We start from the raw sequence: 18,511 nt of genomic DNA on the forward strand, positions 1-18,511 counted from the left end.
TAAGCTCCAGGCTCAGTGAGAGATCCTGCTTCAAAGGGGTAAAGTAGAGAATACTGCAGAATAACAGCCTGGCCTACACACTACTCTTGTCATACATATATACACCACGTATCCATACACATGCACATACACATATATTTTACACACACACACACACACACACACACACACACGAGTAAGGTAAAATAATAAAACCTCAACAGTAAAAACATGGCTACTAATGGCATCTTTTTATTTTTCAGAGATAGTAGTCACTTAAAGTAGAGCTGACACAAAGTATGCACTCTATACTGTATACAGTTCAACGTGTGTCTTTTCTCTCTCTTATTTGGGGGGTGTGGTTTGTTTCCTTGCTTTTGTTTGGTTGGTTGTTTAGATGGGATGTCACGTGTCCCATCTTGGTTAATCTTATCATGATTAATCTTGAACTCACTACATAGTGGAGAGTTTAAATCCCTAATTTTCCTCCCTCCACTTTTCAAATGCTGCTTTGCAATGTGTCAATACCACACCCAGCTTCCAGCACTTCCAAGAAATTCATTCTGACGATTGGCCTCTTGTTCAAAAGGTCTGGACCAGAGGGCCAGCAGTGTAGGAGGACTTCTTCTGGTGAGCCCAAGGCATCTGGCAGTGGGGACATTCCTCTCTGCCACATGGAGGAACATCAGTATGCCACTTTTCAGGAATGCTAGTGGGCTAACAAGGATGTATTTACAGTGAGTGAGAACATTAAAAAAAAAGAGTGATAAATTTCTGGGAAAGATCTGACTAGGTAGAAACACCATATCCTTTTAAATGTTTCAAACTAGTGCATTTTCAAATTGTCAGTTTTCTGTCTTATGAAAATATAAATTTAAATGAATCAAGTGACAAATTCAAAGAAATGCCAGATGCCATAATTTGGCTAAAATAAGGTATTCTCCAAGCTTGCTTTCATGAACTAAGTATCTCTCCTACAAAAATAAGTAAGTAAAATAAATACATAAATAAAATAATCACATTTTCTCATTATAATTTTGATGTAAAATTTGTGTCTTGTAGCAATTGATGTATAATTTCTACACCAAATCAAACAGCAAAATTTATTAACTGTGTGTGCATAATACTTGGTAACAGACTGGGACACCAGACCTAGCATTAGAGGGAAGAAAAAATTTTTAAAAAAATCCATAGAAACCACTCCCAGGATAAGATCTAATCTGAGGGGACAAGTCCACAGAAAATATAAGAAACAGGTACAATCCTCATTAAAAAACAATAATTATAAGTATTTTTCCAGATCCTTGTGTATGTATACTAGTGCCCACAGAGGCCAGAGGAGGGTGCCAGATCCCCCGCAGCTGCAATTACAGGCAAATCATAGTCATTTCATGGGGGTTCTGGGAACCATTCAAGTCTCCTGGGAGGCAGCAAGCACTGCTATCCACTGGGCCATCTCTCCAGCCCCACATACTATTTCCTAGAGTCAGACTGTACTTACTGATAACATTACAGATAATTCCTAGGGAATAACTTTGCAATTTTCTGCATATTGCTGAGGAGCTGCTTTTATGGTTCACACCGCTCTGCTAAAACGGACAGCGGTAGTGACGGCAAGTCCTCTTATCTAGCATTCTCTGTCACCCGGGAGGCATGGCTAACCCATTCAATCATCAGCAAGACTCAGGAGTATGACCACCTCACACTACAGTAGCAGAGCTGGAAACAGGTGAGGTAGAGGTGCCATTGAGGTGTAGAACCCATGATTCGTGGAACCCATGATTTGCAAGGCTTCCACGCAGGCCTTTGTAGGAATCCGGAGGAGTCAAGGACGATGGGGACAGGAAAGAGGAAAGGATTCATTTTCTCAACAGACAAACATTCCAAAACTTGGCTCTAAATGGCAGTTTCTGCCAAAGTCATGTTACCACAGAGCAAAACCTAAAGTGTCTCACGTGATTTTAAAAACATAAATGCATAAAACCAGGTCTTCTGAAAAAAAAAAAGCACTATTTTACTTGCTCAGTAAATTACAGTTACAAAGACATTTGTGACTTTAAAAGGGACACTTGTCTGTTCTTGCATCAAGGTTCAGAAGTAGCTTATGTTGTCACTAATGAACCTTTGTCTAAAAAATATGCATTTGTCCTCTTCCCTTAAATCATTAAAGATAAATGATTTAAAGGGGGAAATTTTTTTTCTAATACATATTTAAACAACAGTAAAAAATAAAAAAGATTTTATAGAGCACTAAGGTAGGAAAAGGCCTACAGTGGTGTGGGCTTCCTGGGTAGTACCACAGTCAATCATGGATACCGGCACTATCTTGATGGCAATTTCTTGCTTTCATGGAAGTCCCCCAAGTTTATCTGGGTGAAATTTTCCCTTTAAAACTTTTTATATTTATATAGCTGTCTCCTCTGATTAGCTTCTTATGATCCTCTTTAGATACTCCCTCAAAGGTATCTGGGTTTTCTGAGCTGCATAGTTTTATTTCTTCTAAAAGTTTATGGGCAACTAAGTAAATCTGTGAGAGATGGTTGACCCGAGGGAGGAGCACACCGATTGGGTGTCCTGTGCCAAGTGATCAGCCCTGAAAACACATACACAAGTAACATGGTCTCAACAAGTTATATTTATGCATATGTGTATGTATATATGTATATATATTTCCATGCAATAACATTATTGGATAAAAACTATGAATTTGAAGGAGAACAAGGAAGGGTTTGGAGGAAAGAAAGCAAATGGAGACACGTAATTAAAATAAAGTCTCAAAAAAATAAAAAATATGGATTTGATGGTCAATATGACCCCACTAAAATTTCATATGCAGATACTGTAATTAGCTAACCAATCTAGTTTATTGAATGAAATGGCTTTTTGAAAAAGTTCATATTAGTTGGCGAAGAGAAATAGACCATTTCTAACCTGGTATATGTATTTGCTTTGCTTTTGTTTTGAGACATCGTATTGCTGTAACTACTAAAACCTAATTTTGGACAGTGGTCATTTTCTCCTATAATTTAAATAAATTTAATTAAATGAATAGCTAGGATGTTGGGTCTATAGATGCCAATTTTAAGATGACTATAAATTGCCTGAGTGATTGTGTTTGGAAAAAATGCTTTACCAGTTCACCATGCTTCATCGGTTAGTGTGACATATTATACTCTTCAGAACTATTACAGAGACAGTCACCTCCACCCTTTCCCCTCACTAGCATAGATTTTCATCATGGATGCTGCAATGAGACTGTCTCAAATGGCATGGGCCTCCTTTTGCTCAGAACCCACTTGTAGCTCCCACATCTGCATTCCTGTGAAGTGACAAAGCTTAACTCCTCTGCTTCCCAGGCTCACTCCCCAGCAGCCTTCTTGAAACTAGGGCTGGGTCAGGTCCTCTAGAAAACACTGTGCTGTGAGGGGCTCTTCTATGAGAAGTGTGACCACACCCAGACCTCCACCTAGCCAATGACGGCAGAACTCTTATCCCAAAGTGGATAACACAAAGTGTCTGTTGTTGCCAAATGTTTCCTGAAGTATGAGAGAATCATCCACACTGGGAACCACAGTTCCCAGACAGGGTCAGTTCAGAAGTCTGCTTCTGTATGGCCTTTCCAGTGACATCTTCACTAGGAACCCTATTTCAGTTCCCTATCTATCTATCTATCTATCTATCTATCTATCTACCTATCTATCTATCTATCATCTAACACACATCATATATCTTAAATCTAACTTCCATCTATCTTATATCTATCATTTATTGATGTATCATCTGTCAATTATCGCTCTATCATCTATCGTTAACTTTCAATCAGTCTTCCTTTTATTATCTATGTTTGATCAATCATCTATGTTGTGTCATATATTATCTTATCTCTCTCATATTCTGTCTGTCTGTCTGTGTATCTATCTACCTATCTATTTATCAAGTACCTATTTATATTACTTATGATTTATGGATCAATGTATCAATGTATCAATGTGCTCAATCTATTTATAACTTATCATTTATCTCTACCTACCAAATCTTGAATATTTTAGACAGAAAATAGGTTGATTTAATATACTACAGAAAGTTCAGTGAGCATCAGTTATCTAGTCTGTCTCTCTGACTGTTCCCTGTTGGTTTATTTTCTCTAGTCTCTGTTTCTCTATCCAATACCCAGTTGTTGATTGTCCTTGGGTGATGCCAGTCTCTGTAGGCTGCCTTTGATAATTTGAGAAAAAGAGACCTGCTAATGTATGCTCTTAATCAAGACATTGATTTCTTACATGCTAATACAAATAAAAATGGTGTTTTAAGGAATCATCTTTTATGTAAATTCATGTACACATTGGAAAAGAAATACTATGGCATATTCCTATCTCAGTCTTGAAGTTGGCAAATGACTCCCTAGTTGCTCTAGAGGTTTTGAGCAGCCTTGGGGGGTTTTGGAATGTAGCATGGACACTTTTATGGCTGAGGCTTAATAATCATTTTTAATAAACTAGAACAACAAAGTTTAGAAGGTCAATGGTCTGGGTTTAATTTCATATCCTGCCCACAGATGCTTAGATAAGAAAGATGAACCAGTGAGCCCAACCGGACAGTGTAACATGATGGACTGATAGCTGTCCTGTCCCAGAGCAAAGCCACTGTTTGTGAACAAGAACAGAACAATTGCAGCTGCTCAACTGAGAGCAGTCACATTAGTATCAGTAATTAACATGACGGTGGCCATCTGGAAAAGAAGACAGCTAGGTACACGCACTAAATGGCAAGATCTCTCCCCTCCCTCCGTCCTTCCCTCCCCCTTCTTTCTTTTTTGGGCTTTTTATTCAATAATAAAACCCATTGTCACCCCTAAAGGATCTTTAAGATTTAAACTTGTATTACAGCTTCCACTCATCTAATGTATCATTTTCAAGAATACTTAGAAAAATCAATACACATTAATTAAGCTAGCTGTTCTTAAAAGACTTAGTTCTAAAACAAGAGAAAAAGAGTTTACTATCTATGCACAGACTTTGTCCTTCACATTCTAATAAAATTACCATACTGCAACAGAAATCCTAAACATTTAAAAGAAACTATTTTTGTGATAATTATTTTGAGTAATAGCGATGATAACATACATTCTAGGTGTGCACACACAGCAGGGACTCTGCTGAGCAGCTAATTTGGTCTTTATAATAACTGCATTTGCTACTTTCTCTCCTTGTTCCCTATCTGTCAAGATTCTGAGGCCATGCAAACTCCTTAAGTGCACAAAGTGTCTCAGTCAGCCATCCATTCCGATAGACTTGCCCCTGAGTGGTGGATCTGTCACCTTAAGGACCCTCAGGACTTCTCAGCACCACTTACAAAGAGAAGCCTACCCTCTTACAACCTGACTGACTTCAGGCTCTTGGTGACCTCCAGTGAAAGCAATGCAGAGCTCTCCTGAGCCTCCCATTAGCTTACCCCTCCTGATGTCCAGCACGCAGCCAGCACTGCTATCCCTTCTTGGTTCCTTTATTTACTCTCTCTCCCTCTTCTCCAGACATTTCTCTATCCCTCCCACCTTCCTTCCCATTTCAGAAAGCCTCCTGTGCCTAGTAAAATCTGCATAATGAGATTCCCTTCTCTAAACTCTAAGTACCATACAATATGGAGCGTGCTCTCCTCTGTGCTTTACAGTGAATGACTTCTGGTGATTCTATGTCTAGCAAGTTGCTCTACTATAAAACTCTTAGAATCTCTTCAAAAGATTTAACATATGAAAACCTTGACTCTTTGCAACTATGTGTTTATGTTCATAGAAGACCTATTTAAGACTTAAGCTCTGGTTTCTTATACACAAAGTCATTCAAAATAATAGTTCTGTGACTTGCTAAATGGAAACAAGATAAATCATTTCATAGGTAACAGAATATTAAAAGATGAATAAACTTCGTTTTGCAGAAATAAATTAGGAAATCCAATGAGTAGAACCTGAAACACCAGAATATTGTATAGCCATACTTACTAGGTAAATAGTATGTGGATTACAAGCATTTTTGAAACAAACAAACAAACAAACTATTTTTTTCTATTACAAATTTCAATCAAGGCATTTCCAGAAAATAGTTTTGATTATTAAAAAAAAAATCACCTCACTTATATAGATAACATTACTGTTCTATATTTTGTAGTGAAAATAAGCAATTAATCCTCCATTTTATTATTATACCATCAAAATTATTATTTTCAGAAACTATTTTCTTTAATATTACTCCACAATGCCCCCATATAAGTCTTATCTCAAACCCTACATTTGTCCATATTCTTGTCTTATAGATAACGAAGTCCCCTTGTGGGGCAGGTCTCTGGGTAGCCCTGGACTGATTCTCTCCTTCTTTCTCACTTGCAGCTCTCAACTATTCGTAGACTGTGTTGGAGAGACAATATCCTGAGGAAGAATAGTCTACAGCTTCGAGAAACAGAAGTCCTTCAAAGCACGCTGCTTTACAGACTCTCTGTACCCTGAGAAGCTTTACTGGGTATCAGGGAACCAGCCACCATGGCTTCTACTGTCCCTTGCTGTCCATGTCTAGGTAATAAGTCACACCATACACTGTGTACACGAGTGTGTGTCTCATTGCACTCAGGTAGAGTTGTAACTAGTGCAAAATGAATCTATTTCACAAATACCTCTTGGGTCTAAAGTCCTCCAAAGACAGGCTGAATGTAACAAAATTATGTGTCCATCCTTTAAGGGTATGAAAGGACCCATGTCTGGTGTCAGAGCAAGCCTCCTGGCACACACACAGAGTGAGACAAGAATCTATGGTGCAGATAGCAAAATGAGCAGTCCTGCCAAGGCAAACACCTGAAAGCTGCCTGTCCACAGCACCTACCTCCTCCCTTCACAGGAACTGTGGCATAGAGAAGCCTCCACTGCAATTCTGAAGGGAGAATTTACACATTACAAAAACACGAAACTCACATCTGTGCCTTTTGGCTTACATTAAAAAACTTAAAAGCCATTTAAAGCTGATAAACTATCCAGGTCTGATTATTAGGATAAGCTATTCGACATCTGACTGTGATGTTTAATTGACATCAGACTATTTCTGAGCATCGTTTTAGTGCCATCATTACCCTCCAGTGTCATTTGGTGGCAGGAAATGAGAACTTTTTATTCTGAGTCAGAACAGTGCAAGTTGTCAGGAATTAAAGGTAAGAGATGGTGTGGTCCCTCAGAGACCACAACCATGAAAAGGAGCAGGGTATGGACAGAATCCCCAGGCTATGAGACTGGAGAACTTGGGGAAAGCAGGAGTGTCAGATAGAAATCCCAGAAGTACGGCATGTGAGCTGAGGTAAAAAGAACAGAAGCAAAGAGAGAACGTTCTAGGTCAAAGACTCACAGGTGGTCATGGAGGCATCGATGTGCCATGTGCATGCAGGTGTGGCTGCAAGAAAGCCTCGGGCACCCTTGAACAAGTTGAAGATGGATAGATGCAAGAAAGCCTCGGGCACCCTTGAACAAGCTGAAGATGGATAGATGCAAGAAAGCCTCAGGCACCCTTGAACAAATTAAAGAACTGCTGTTCCACATGGATAGATGCAGTCATGTGGGATTACTGCCTGCAGAGGGTAGAGAACCTTATCTCAACAGAGATCAGCATGTTAGAGCCCTGCACAGGAGTTATTAGAGCCCTGCACAGGGGTTATTAGAGCCCTGCACAGGGGTTATTAGAGCCCTGCACAGGGGTTAAGGTAAGTCAGGAGGCTGAACAGAGTAGGGATAGCAATCTTCAGCATAATGCCAAAAGAAGTCTCACCTAGACTTTGGCCAGTGAGAAGTCCTGAGGATTGTGGGTCAGGAATGACCCATCACATACATGTCTTAAATGGTAATTGTGTTGGCCAAGTAGAGTAGGCTGGAACTGGGGAGAAACAATGTGGGAGAATAGGTTAGTGGGCCCTCACAGTAGCCTGAGGTGAGCAAAGCCTGGACTACAGAGGTATAGCTAGTGGCCCCGGGGTGTAGAAAAGAAATCAGGCACTCAATCAGGAAGACCCTGCAAAGGAAGAAAGTACACACTCAGTGGGGGCATAGGAAACAGGCTCAGAGATTGTAACAAGAGTTCAAGACTCTGGATGTCAATTCCATCCCCACACTAAGAGATTTTGAGATGCAGGGCATTTAGTATTGGCACAAAGTAAAAATGGCCAAATGGGCCCCAGTGTTAATTCCACTTGGAGAATCAAGATTTTTTGGAAACCACTGAGCCTGGCTGTTTTCCATTGCTTTCAGTTGCTTTTTCACTACACCTACATAGGGGAGTCTCAGAGTTTCAGTTGAGAACTCCTTGGCCCTTTTCAGAAAATGGCTTCCCACTGCTGATGTGGACATGAGCAGGAATCATGGCCCAGCTCTGTGTAAGGTCTTGGATGTGGGAATTAGATTATTTTTTCTCCAGGGTGTGAGGAAATGGAATTGTGAGAAAGGAACTGGTCTCAGAATATGAAAGGAGAGCCTCTGTGCTGATGGGTGTCACAGAGCTGATTGTGTACCTCAGAGAGGATGTTTCAAACAGAAACTATTACAGCTTCAGGTTCTATATCAGGTATGAGCTGACTGCGCCCTCCCCCAAGTTAAATTTCTGCTCTAAACAGAAGGCTCTAAGGAAAGAGCAGCAGCCACAGGGAGGAGAAGGTGAGCACTTTCCCTGCACAATCTGAATTTGCAATGAACCTGTTCCTCTCAAAGAAACAGGCAAAGAACTATCTAGATTCTGGTTTCAATGAAACCACAAGGGAAAACCCTACCTCCTGTTAGACTCTGTTGGTCTTAGACAGAGGACAAGGTGCCTGGGTTGGCGAGCTAATATACTTTTTAAAAAATTTATAATAATAATCATAATTATTATTTATAATTTATAATAAATAAATAAGTAATTTATAGTAAATACTATGTTCCATGTCATGAAATTTGATAAAATGTCTTCACAAAAAAAAAAAAAAATCAAAGAAGAAACAAGCATAAACACAAAAGCCAACAGGAACCAAAGAAATGAGACAGAAAAGCAGTAATTTGTTCAATAACACACAATATTAACTTAGCCTCAGAGGAGGAAAGCTCTAAAATTCAGTGTCAAAGGGCTGTATATAGACAAGTATGAGGGACAGATTTTATTTTATTTGGAATTTCTTAAAGAAGAGTAAAGATGAGATGAGTCTACTCAGGCAGAGAGAAAACGTAAGTCTGAGGAGGTAATTCAGGTGTGCTTTTACTTCAGGATATATTGCAAAAAGACATTAAAATATTTTCCAAATCCTCCTCAGTGGCAAAAAAGTGCCCGACCAGCCTCTTCTATGCAGGAAGAGGGCAAGAGGCCCCACTAACAGGTAAACAGCCCAGACCTGTTAACTGTCTTCAAACTCATTCATTTTAAAGTCCAGAAGAAAATCTTTGCCATTCTTTCTTTGGCAATGTTAATGTACCTGTTATATTGTTAACTTACACCCATCGAAACAGTTCTCTGAGTATTTAGCTGACTCATACTAATCTGTACGAGTTTAGGAAAGGGTTACATGTGTGTGATTACTAATTATAAACATTCTGTGGGGTTTGAAAGATTTATAATGGCTCCTGTGCTAGAGATTGAAAAATAAGGACCAGTCCTAAAAGGCAGATTTTTGTTCTCAATTGTAATATTACTCATAATGCAATTACTTTACTTATGCAATACAATAATTTTTACACTTGCAGAGTTCATTTAAGAAGCACAACAAAAGGAGTTGGCTTTTGACAAGAGCAAATATGAAATGGCAAATACATGGTTTCCTGCTCCCTAGCAGGCACCAGGGTCTTCTTTCTTTGCATATGCAATTCACTCCATCTGTGATACCATTGAAAAGCAACCTTGCTTACTGATGTCTGTCTGCTTGTAAACCAAAACATGTATTGATATGTAATGGATTCCTCACCTCAAGGGTACCAGGCAGTCTCTGCTAGCTTCCCAAAACAAAAGCTCCCACTGTGTGAATGAAGCAAACCAGCCAGCACAAACCTGGTCATAGCACCTCAGCATAGAAAGTGGCACTGATTTATTTCTTAATCCAATCAAGTTCTGTTTGAAACCACACACTGGTCGGACACTAAAGTCCAAGTCAGACCATCCAAGACAACTCTATAAAGGGAGAGAAGAGTGAAATTTGGAAAAGTCAGCTAAATTTTAATGTTAAAAAGAAGTCCCTAACTGAAAATTTGATTGAGGACGTAGGTTGGATGTCACCAGCAAGGACAACTGTGGTTCAATATCCATAGCTGTACTCGAGGTTTTACATTGATTTAGTTATAGCAGTGGTCAGAAGTCCTTCCTTTTGTATGCAAATATCCTGAGGTAGGATGCTGGAATGGACGCTGTGCTGAGATCACTTGGTTGTCCTTGGTATGTACTGCTGTGGTATAGGCTTGAGTGACATCTATTTAGAGTGACATTCAACACTTGTGGTTGCATCAAGAGTGACTCAATGAGATACAAGTTAAATGGTGATGCTCAGGGTAAGAATGACCTCTAACACCCTGAAACAAGATCCCGGGAGACTAATAAAAACACTTCATCTTCCTATTCTTGGATATCAGAGCACTTCTCCTGGATTTTCATGCTTGATTGGATTATCACAGGAGGTCACATTCTGAATGGGCTGAATGTTTCATTTGGGTGACAAAGTCAAATCCACACTAAATCAATGAATACATGTCCCAGTTCACTGTGTTTCCTGCAGGGGAGTTCTTTATATTATGACATGTTTAAATGGAGAAGTGGCAGTGTATATGCACCTATAGACAGCTGTATCTACTTCAATGATGTAGCCATGCGGATGTCCAAAGGACCTTCTTTGTTTCGGAGTTAATAAAAACTATAAAAGTGATTTGTGGAGAAAGAGGGCAAAAAACGTCCACTTTGTTTATGTATTTTATAAGAAAAAACGTAGACAGTCAAATATGAACAGTACACTGATGCCAAATATGAAATGATTAGGATGCCAGATCTCAGTGCCTACTGGAAAATCATCAGCAAGATGAAAGCAAACATCTTCCTCTTCCTCTTTCCCATGATCCAGTTACTATGGCAATTTAAAAAAATTATTTTTTTTAATTCTATATTTTTTTGTTTTGGATTTTTTGTTGTTGCTGTTTTTTTTTTTGCTTTGAGTCATTAGTACATGTTTTTCTAGTGACCTGTCTTTTGTGAAACAATTTAGAAGTATAGATGAATCAAACATGAATAAAAAAAATCTAAAATGTTTCCCTTTGATGACTATTTGTATACTATTTATTGTAACAACTAATAAGACATTCAATACTTTATGTTTAAACTTCAAAATTTTTTAATGGTCATATTAAGGGATCCTCTGGGAAGACATTCATTTTCTGCTTAATATTTCTGTCAAACCTAGAAGTGAAAAGTAGAAAATAGAAGTAAAAAAGGACAAACCAGTGACATTCGAAATCACATTTTCCCATGTTCAGGTCTAGGTCAATTAACTGCTGTATCTATATCATATTATAAGTCCGTATAACTTCATCCTACCTCAAGATATTTGCATATGAGAGGAAGGATTTCTGACCACTGCTATAACTAAATCAATATAAAACCTCGAGTATAGCTGTCTCTTCTCTAAGCCAAGCCAGGCATGCCAGTCTATCAGATAAAACAAACAAACAAACAAACAAACAAACAAACAAACAAAGCCCACAAAGATGTGTGTCCTCTGTTACATGTTATAGAAAAGCTAAACAATGAAAATAAGAATAAAAATGGAAAAGACAGTTTCTAGCCCTCTCAATGAATCACAGTAGTGTCATTCAACAGTAAGCGAGGTTTTGGGGGGGCATTATTCCACTAGAAAACGAATTCTTAAACACAAACAAAAGAGGTAAACTCTCTACCAGAACTTCCCTCTCAGGTCCTGGCATTTGCAAGAATTAGTCTTCTTCTTCCCATTTTAGTTGTGGATCAAGCTTTAGCAAGAGCAGTTAATCAAAAAACATTGTTCAAACCCTTCTAGAATCTTCCAAATTGGAGAGTGTTAAATATTGTGACCGTTTTTCATAATACTTATGCTGACTTAAAATAGCAGCTCATTCACTTCATAAAGTCTCCTGCCTGAAATAAAACAAATCTGCCACTATTCCGGGGTTTCAACGCCATGGCATTTAAAGACTGCCAAACCCTTCTGGCTTCTGATAATATTAAGCACAGCAGAAAGAGCTTCTTGAATTTTTAGATGAACTTAGAGAATGACAACCAGTTATTGAGGTATAAAACTCAAGTTTGAAAGAAGCCTGAATCCCTTCTCTTAATTAATGGAAACTAATGTGGATTTTGTTGATGTTTGTTTGTTTTGCTTTGCTTTGCTTTTTTTTAAACAGATGAAAATCTATTGAGAATTAAGACTAGCTCTCTTCAAAACAACCAAACAAACAAACAAAAAATGGGCAAGTGCAAAGTGAGTGTTCCTTGGATTTTTCTTCTTTCAAGAACAGTCTTAGGTGCAGGAGAGCTCAGCAGAGAGTATTAAGTAACATGTCCTCCCATGGCTGGGATTTAACTCAGGTCTTCAATGGAGAGTGAGAGCAGAGATGCCTTTGCATCCCCCACATGAAAGGGGGATACTAACAGCTGAGAAAAACAGCCTAGACAGCTGCATAAGTGCAGGTTCTACCCTCACAGTTCAATCAAGTGAGGCTAAGCCTGAGATCCTGGGCTCCTCCTGCCTGTCTTATCTGGACCAAAGGAGGTCAAGAAAGCAGAGGCCTTTCCCGGAAGCCTTTCTAGAAAAACACAGAAGTCGAATTTAGAAACAGACCATAAGAGCTAAGAAATGGAACCTTTGAGACATTTGGATCAAAATTATGGTTTTTTTTCCTCTTACCTGCTTTCTTTTGAATGCATATTTTTAACTGGGATTTTGACTCCTCTGTCTGCATAAATGAGGCTCTATTTTGTTTTTAATAAAAGCATCATCCTCCAAATTCCCCCTGCATAGCCCGGCCACATTGTGTTCAACTCCATCTCCTGTTGGCACCTTTGAACTCTTACACTGTGGTAGCAAAGAACACAGATTGGCTTTGTTTGAACAATATGAATGAAGACAGGAAAGGAGAGAAGTGGATTCAGAAAGAAAAGGAGAAGGAAAAATGAGGAACATTAAAGCAGCCACTGGCATGGTATTTAGCTAACTCTCAATCCTAGGTAAGAATTACAGACCAGCATACATCACAACCATGCATGAGTGCAGGAAGATTTTGTGTATAAACTCACACTACGTCAGTCATCGGCACATGAGTCCATTCATTGTGCAAATGGTTATTGCCACTTAGCATTGATCACAAAGGGAAGCATCACAAAGTTAAATGAAGAGTATCATACGGCAGAATGTGGCCCTGTATAGACAGACCCACCCACAAGTCAACATCTGACAGTTCTTGAACTAAACAGAAATCACCCGTGGTTCTGTTTTAGTATACTTTTTACTCAAAGTATTAGAATAATTGATCAACATACTCTAAAAAGAATGAGAATACGATATATCCTTTCTCCTTGATAAGCTCAAAGGGGGGTTTTGTTGCTTTTGATGTATTTCCTTTACTGTTTCCATGACTTTAAAGGCCCACACAATAATACAGTGTTATAGGGCAGGGTATGCTTTTAAAGGAATTACTGCACACAGAGTAACCCAATGGTGGAAAGCTCCAGACCCTGACCCTGAGTACGAGGAAGTAGGAGGTTCAGGATTGCTTCAGGTACTGTGCGGGGCTCTGCTATCTATGATGGCCATGCACAGTATGGAGAAAAGGAGTCAAAGACAGGGGCTCAGGGTCATGTCCTTTCCCAGGAGTCCTGAAAACAAACCTTTGCAAGAGGGTAGCTGGGGAGGGGAGAGACTAAAGGGAAAGGCTGAGAAGGCTTAGACAAAAGGACCATCTGTAGCAGTCTACCCTCCATTCTATCTGAAAAGTGTTACTTCATCTAATTCTTGTTATTTGGTTTCTTAATTTTCTTTGGGGAAAATTTAGCTTTTGTCTTTAGGTGGCTATTAATAAGGATTCATTGAAAAGCATTTCCCCAGTTAACCATTCCCACTGTCCTTAAGCTATACAGTCATTTGCTGAGGATGAAAGACAGAAGACATGACTGGATAAGAGAGTGGAAGAGGAGGAGGAAGAAGAAGAGGAAAAGAAGGAGAAAGAGGAGGAGGAGGAGGAAAAGAGGAAGAGAGGAGGAAGAGAGGAGGAAGAGAAAGTAAGTGTGGAGAATGAAGATAGTCGGTGAGAAAAATGAGGACATTTTGTCATTGAAGGACATGCTGTTGTTGAAGGACAGAGGCAGAGGACGGAGAAGGAGAAAACATACTAACAGGGGAATTAGGAGGGTGAGAGGGGTGGGAGGCAGGGGGCAAGACCTGGAGGGTTAAGAGGGGAAGGGGAAGAAAGACAACCTCAAGAGTAGTGGGGAAAGTGTAAGAGGTGGGATATCCATGCAAATGATGGAATTGAATAGAATGCAGACAAGCTCTAGGACCTACCCCTGACTCCATGCTGTGTCTGACAAAGCTGCTTGCTGGGTGTCTTTCCCTGTCTGGTTCCATTGAACAGACAAAAGTATTTCTGCATCTTGCTCTTATTAGGTTAGGCTACCTCAATCTCAGTTTCCCTATGTTGTCTCAGCCTGAGATGGGCCCACTGCCAGCCACTGGTCCTGAGCCATTTCCCTCAGGCTGAGGCTATGCTGTATTCTCTGGTTGGGCTGGACACTGAGCTGTTGTCCTTGGTTCACTGCTGTCCGCAGACATCCAGAGCATGGCCTTGTGTGGTATTCAGTGAGTCTGGTCTACTTCAGAATGTAGATACCTGTGTGTCTCTGTTCTCCACCTCAAGCCGGAGAACACTATCAGAGATAGCACCTATTTTCCCTCAAAGCTTCAAAATATCTCTTAGATTGAAGTCCCTGTCAGTGATATTTATAGGAAATGGCTATTGTAACTCCTTTGGAAAAGGCCAAATAAAGGGAGAAAAATACTGTGAATCTGGAAACAGACTAAATTATTTCAGTCTGGAAGAGGTACAGGCTCAAATCTAATTCCAAGCTACTGCCCAGGAAATTAGCATTGTGTTAATCCTGGCCCTTGGCCTTCCCACAGCCCTATGAAAGGATAGCAGAGCCAGTAATCTCCTGTCACATGCACAACAGGTGTCCTAGTCATTTTATAGGCCCATGAAGCTGGACCCATTGGGTCATTTACAGGACCCGATTTTCACATGCAGCCTGTAATTTTAACTTGGGACAGTATCTTAACACAAAGATGAATATAGGTTCCAAGATAAAGTGCCAGGGTTAGAAGAAGATAAAATCTATCTTACAAACGTAAACTTAGGCTGAAATACCACTAGGAACTGATAAAGACAGTTCTCTATGGCTGTGGTGTTAACATTAGACAAGCTTACCCATATCTTACTAGTGCTTATCACTGAACCATGCCTGGAGCCCAGAGAGACTGTTTCTGCAAGTCCTTCTATATTCTATGGAAAGCATGATGATGGCTCAGCGTATCTATGCATATATACAGAAGCTAATTTGTCAAACACATTCCAGCAGAGATTGTTCTTATGCCCTCTGTCTTTGTTGTTGTTCTAACACACCTGAGAGTTAAGTGGTGGAGTAGCGCATTAGGTGACAACGGAGTCTGTTCCCTAAGAGTCCCACTGTTACTGCCAGCATCTAATCCCCACACAAAGTACAGCTGGTCAGGAGTGTGCACGTGCATCATGTGTGTCGGTGCACACGGCATGGCTGAGCAATCGCTACTCAATTATTGAATATTAGTCGAAATCAGAGAGGATTATTGAATATTAGTCGAAATCAGAGAGGAGATAACTTACTATGAACTGTCTGACTAAAAGTTTTTCCTGCATCACAAGGAGTATGGTTGGAATGGCAAATTATCTCAATTTCAGGACATAGCATACATAGGCTTTCCTGGAACTAGATATACAGCCGTGGCTGATGAATCTACCAGGAATTTTCCTGTTTCTTCATCCTAAGTATTAGGATTATAGCCATGCAACACCATGCCCAACTGTACTTTATTACAAAAGTATTACAGATAAATTAGAAAATATAGAAAAAAAATCAAAAGAGGGAACTTGCACCGCTATGAGGTTCCTGAGATAAAAGGATAGATCTGTAAATCTGGGGAAGATGGGAGTATCTTCACGTGTTTCTGCTATAAAGGCACAGTGCATGAGGAACATGAAGTCAACCAAGCAGTGATGATTAGGAAAAGAAGGAAGAATCCATCAGACGCACAGATCTATGCCTCCTCTGCCTTCTAAGAACACGGAGTAATTCCTGAGGTTTTCACACAGGTTTCGTGCGCATGAGGAATCCTGATATACTCGGAACCTAAATCCATCGTGAGGACTAGACTGTCACCCCACTGCACGATGCTATACAGCTACATACTCTTAGGCCATGAAACGCTATTCACGTCCTCTCATCCCTCAGAATCCATCCACAACCTACCAAGTTTTATTGCTCATAAAGAACGTGGAAGAATATATCCGTTTACACTGAACACTGTGCAGAGCTTGTTTTTAAAAGCTCAAAGGAAAGAGGAACACTTTTCCTTAGAGTACGATAGAATCAGACACAAGCACTTCCAGAAGAGTTCCACTGAAACAGAGAGAAAGTGCACTGGAAGAAACGTCAAAGCTTTATGACAATCCTTACGGTTTCAAAGCCACTCCCCATCAATAATGTGGACACAAAGTTACTATCTATAACAACACAAAAATTTGAAAGACTCTGTGTAGTTTCTATTTATTGTTATATGCACATATCTGTACAAGGCAAGCTTAAATAATTGTTGATGCATAGGGTAAATAGTATATTATAATAAGCCATTCATTATCTGCATCATTTTCTCAGAGATAAAGGAATAGCTACCGCTTCTAAACTTTAGAAGTCACATATACTCCCTTGTCTGAAAAACCATTACTGTCCCTATGCTAGCATTAGCAGAAAATCTTAAAGAAGGAAAGAATACATATTTGAAATATTTTCTATGCTAGTTCTCTACCTCGGATATATGTCAATAATGTTATGATCAAATAAGTCTTATTACCTTCAAGTGTTCTTGATTTACCTGCTTTAAGTATTCATAATTGGTTAAACTCTTCCTGGAACTTTTGGTGTAACTATAACTAGTCCCTCTATTGCTGAAAGTCTTTTATAGAAAGTTAATTTTTTTAACTCCCACAACGCTCACTTAAATCTAGAGTCTATTTCACTCACATTCAAAATCCATCCCATATTTTAAATAGGAGCTCAAATATGTAACTGAACACTTATCACCAGGGAAAGCAACAGCCTTCCCAACTGAGCCCCATGGATGACACACTGCTTCCTAAACACAGGGCAATCAAGAGCAAACCAAGGACTCCTCACGGAAAAAAAGGAAAGAAGAAACTACTGAGGTTGTCTATTTGCCGCAAAGATACATGTCCTCAGTGTGTATAAAGGAAACACATTCTTTCTTATTTAAAGTGAACATCCTGCTCAGAAAGTAAAACACTTTTGGAAGTCAATCAGAAACCAACGGATATAAACCAACCACCATCACAGCCATGCCAATTATCTGCCTTCATTATTCATGCTGCAGATGATCCTGTAGAATCTTCATTACTTGTCCAAAAAGCCTCTACATCCTATTGTATTTCTATAGCCATTAGTGTTTATAGAGGGAAGAAATTTGGAAATAAAGCGACAATCAGAAAAACTCATATGATGACATTTCATGTCTACCCCTCTCCATGTCATCATTCAGGAATGAACCATAGATGCTACTATGCTCCTGCAGCTAAAGACAATTGATGTTTCATGTATTGCTCATACTGCAATATACAACTAAATCTGTGGCACAGAAATATGTCTTCAGCTCACACTGAAGCTCTAGATAAAATTAGACAAACAGAATCATGCATTATAATCAAACATAAAAGTTGGTGGCAAAAAACTAATTCAGATTTGGCTATATATGCAAACACAATGAAAAACATGAATTTGCCTTCATTTTAAGCAAATACCTCATAAATTCTGAGACATGGTAATATTCCGTGTGTGTGTGTGTGTGTGTGTGTGTGTTCCTGTTTCCCTGCTCGTGCATATGCCCCCTCTATTTTCTGGACTATGCTGTCTTCTCTTTCCCTGAACTTCCACTGAATCAGGCCAGGGGCCACTTTTGCTACTTCTAATAGCAGCACCTCTTAACCAAAGATAAGGCTCACATTCACGTCTACAATACTGTCAGTTATGGCTTCTTTCTCAACCTCCAAGCCACCACACCTTGTGGCACATCATGGAAATCAGAGCTCTCCTCTGTGATCCAGACCTGTCCCTACAGACTATAATATTTCCCACAGACTAACACCATTTTATGGCATCGCACAGGAAGAATGACTGCATCTATCCACCGACGAAGCTGAGACGGACTTTCACATTAT

General features: G+C 39.5%; 1 protein-coding gene across 1 annotated transcript in view; it reads right to left on the bottom strand.

Annotated features, from left to right (window-relative positions):
- Kcnb2 (potassium voltage-gated channel subfamily B member 2) overlaps positions 1-18,511 on the bottom strand; it is a 397,957-nt gene that overhangs the window by 351,499 nt on the left and 27,947 nt on the right. The gene's annotated exons all lie outside the window — the stretch shown is intronic.

This window comes from Arvicanthis niloticus, chromosome 25 (assembly GCF_011762505.2).
Source record: "Arvicanthis niloticus isolate mArvNil1 chromosome 25, mArvNil1.pat.X, whole genome shotgun sequence".
NCBI classification, from domain to species: domain Eukaryota; kingdom Metazoa; phylum Chordata; class Mammalia; order Rodentia; family Muridae; genus Arvicanthis; species Arvicanthis niloticus.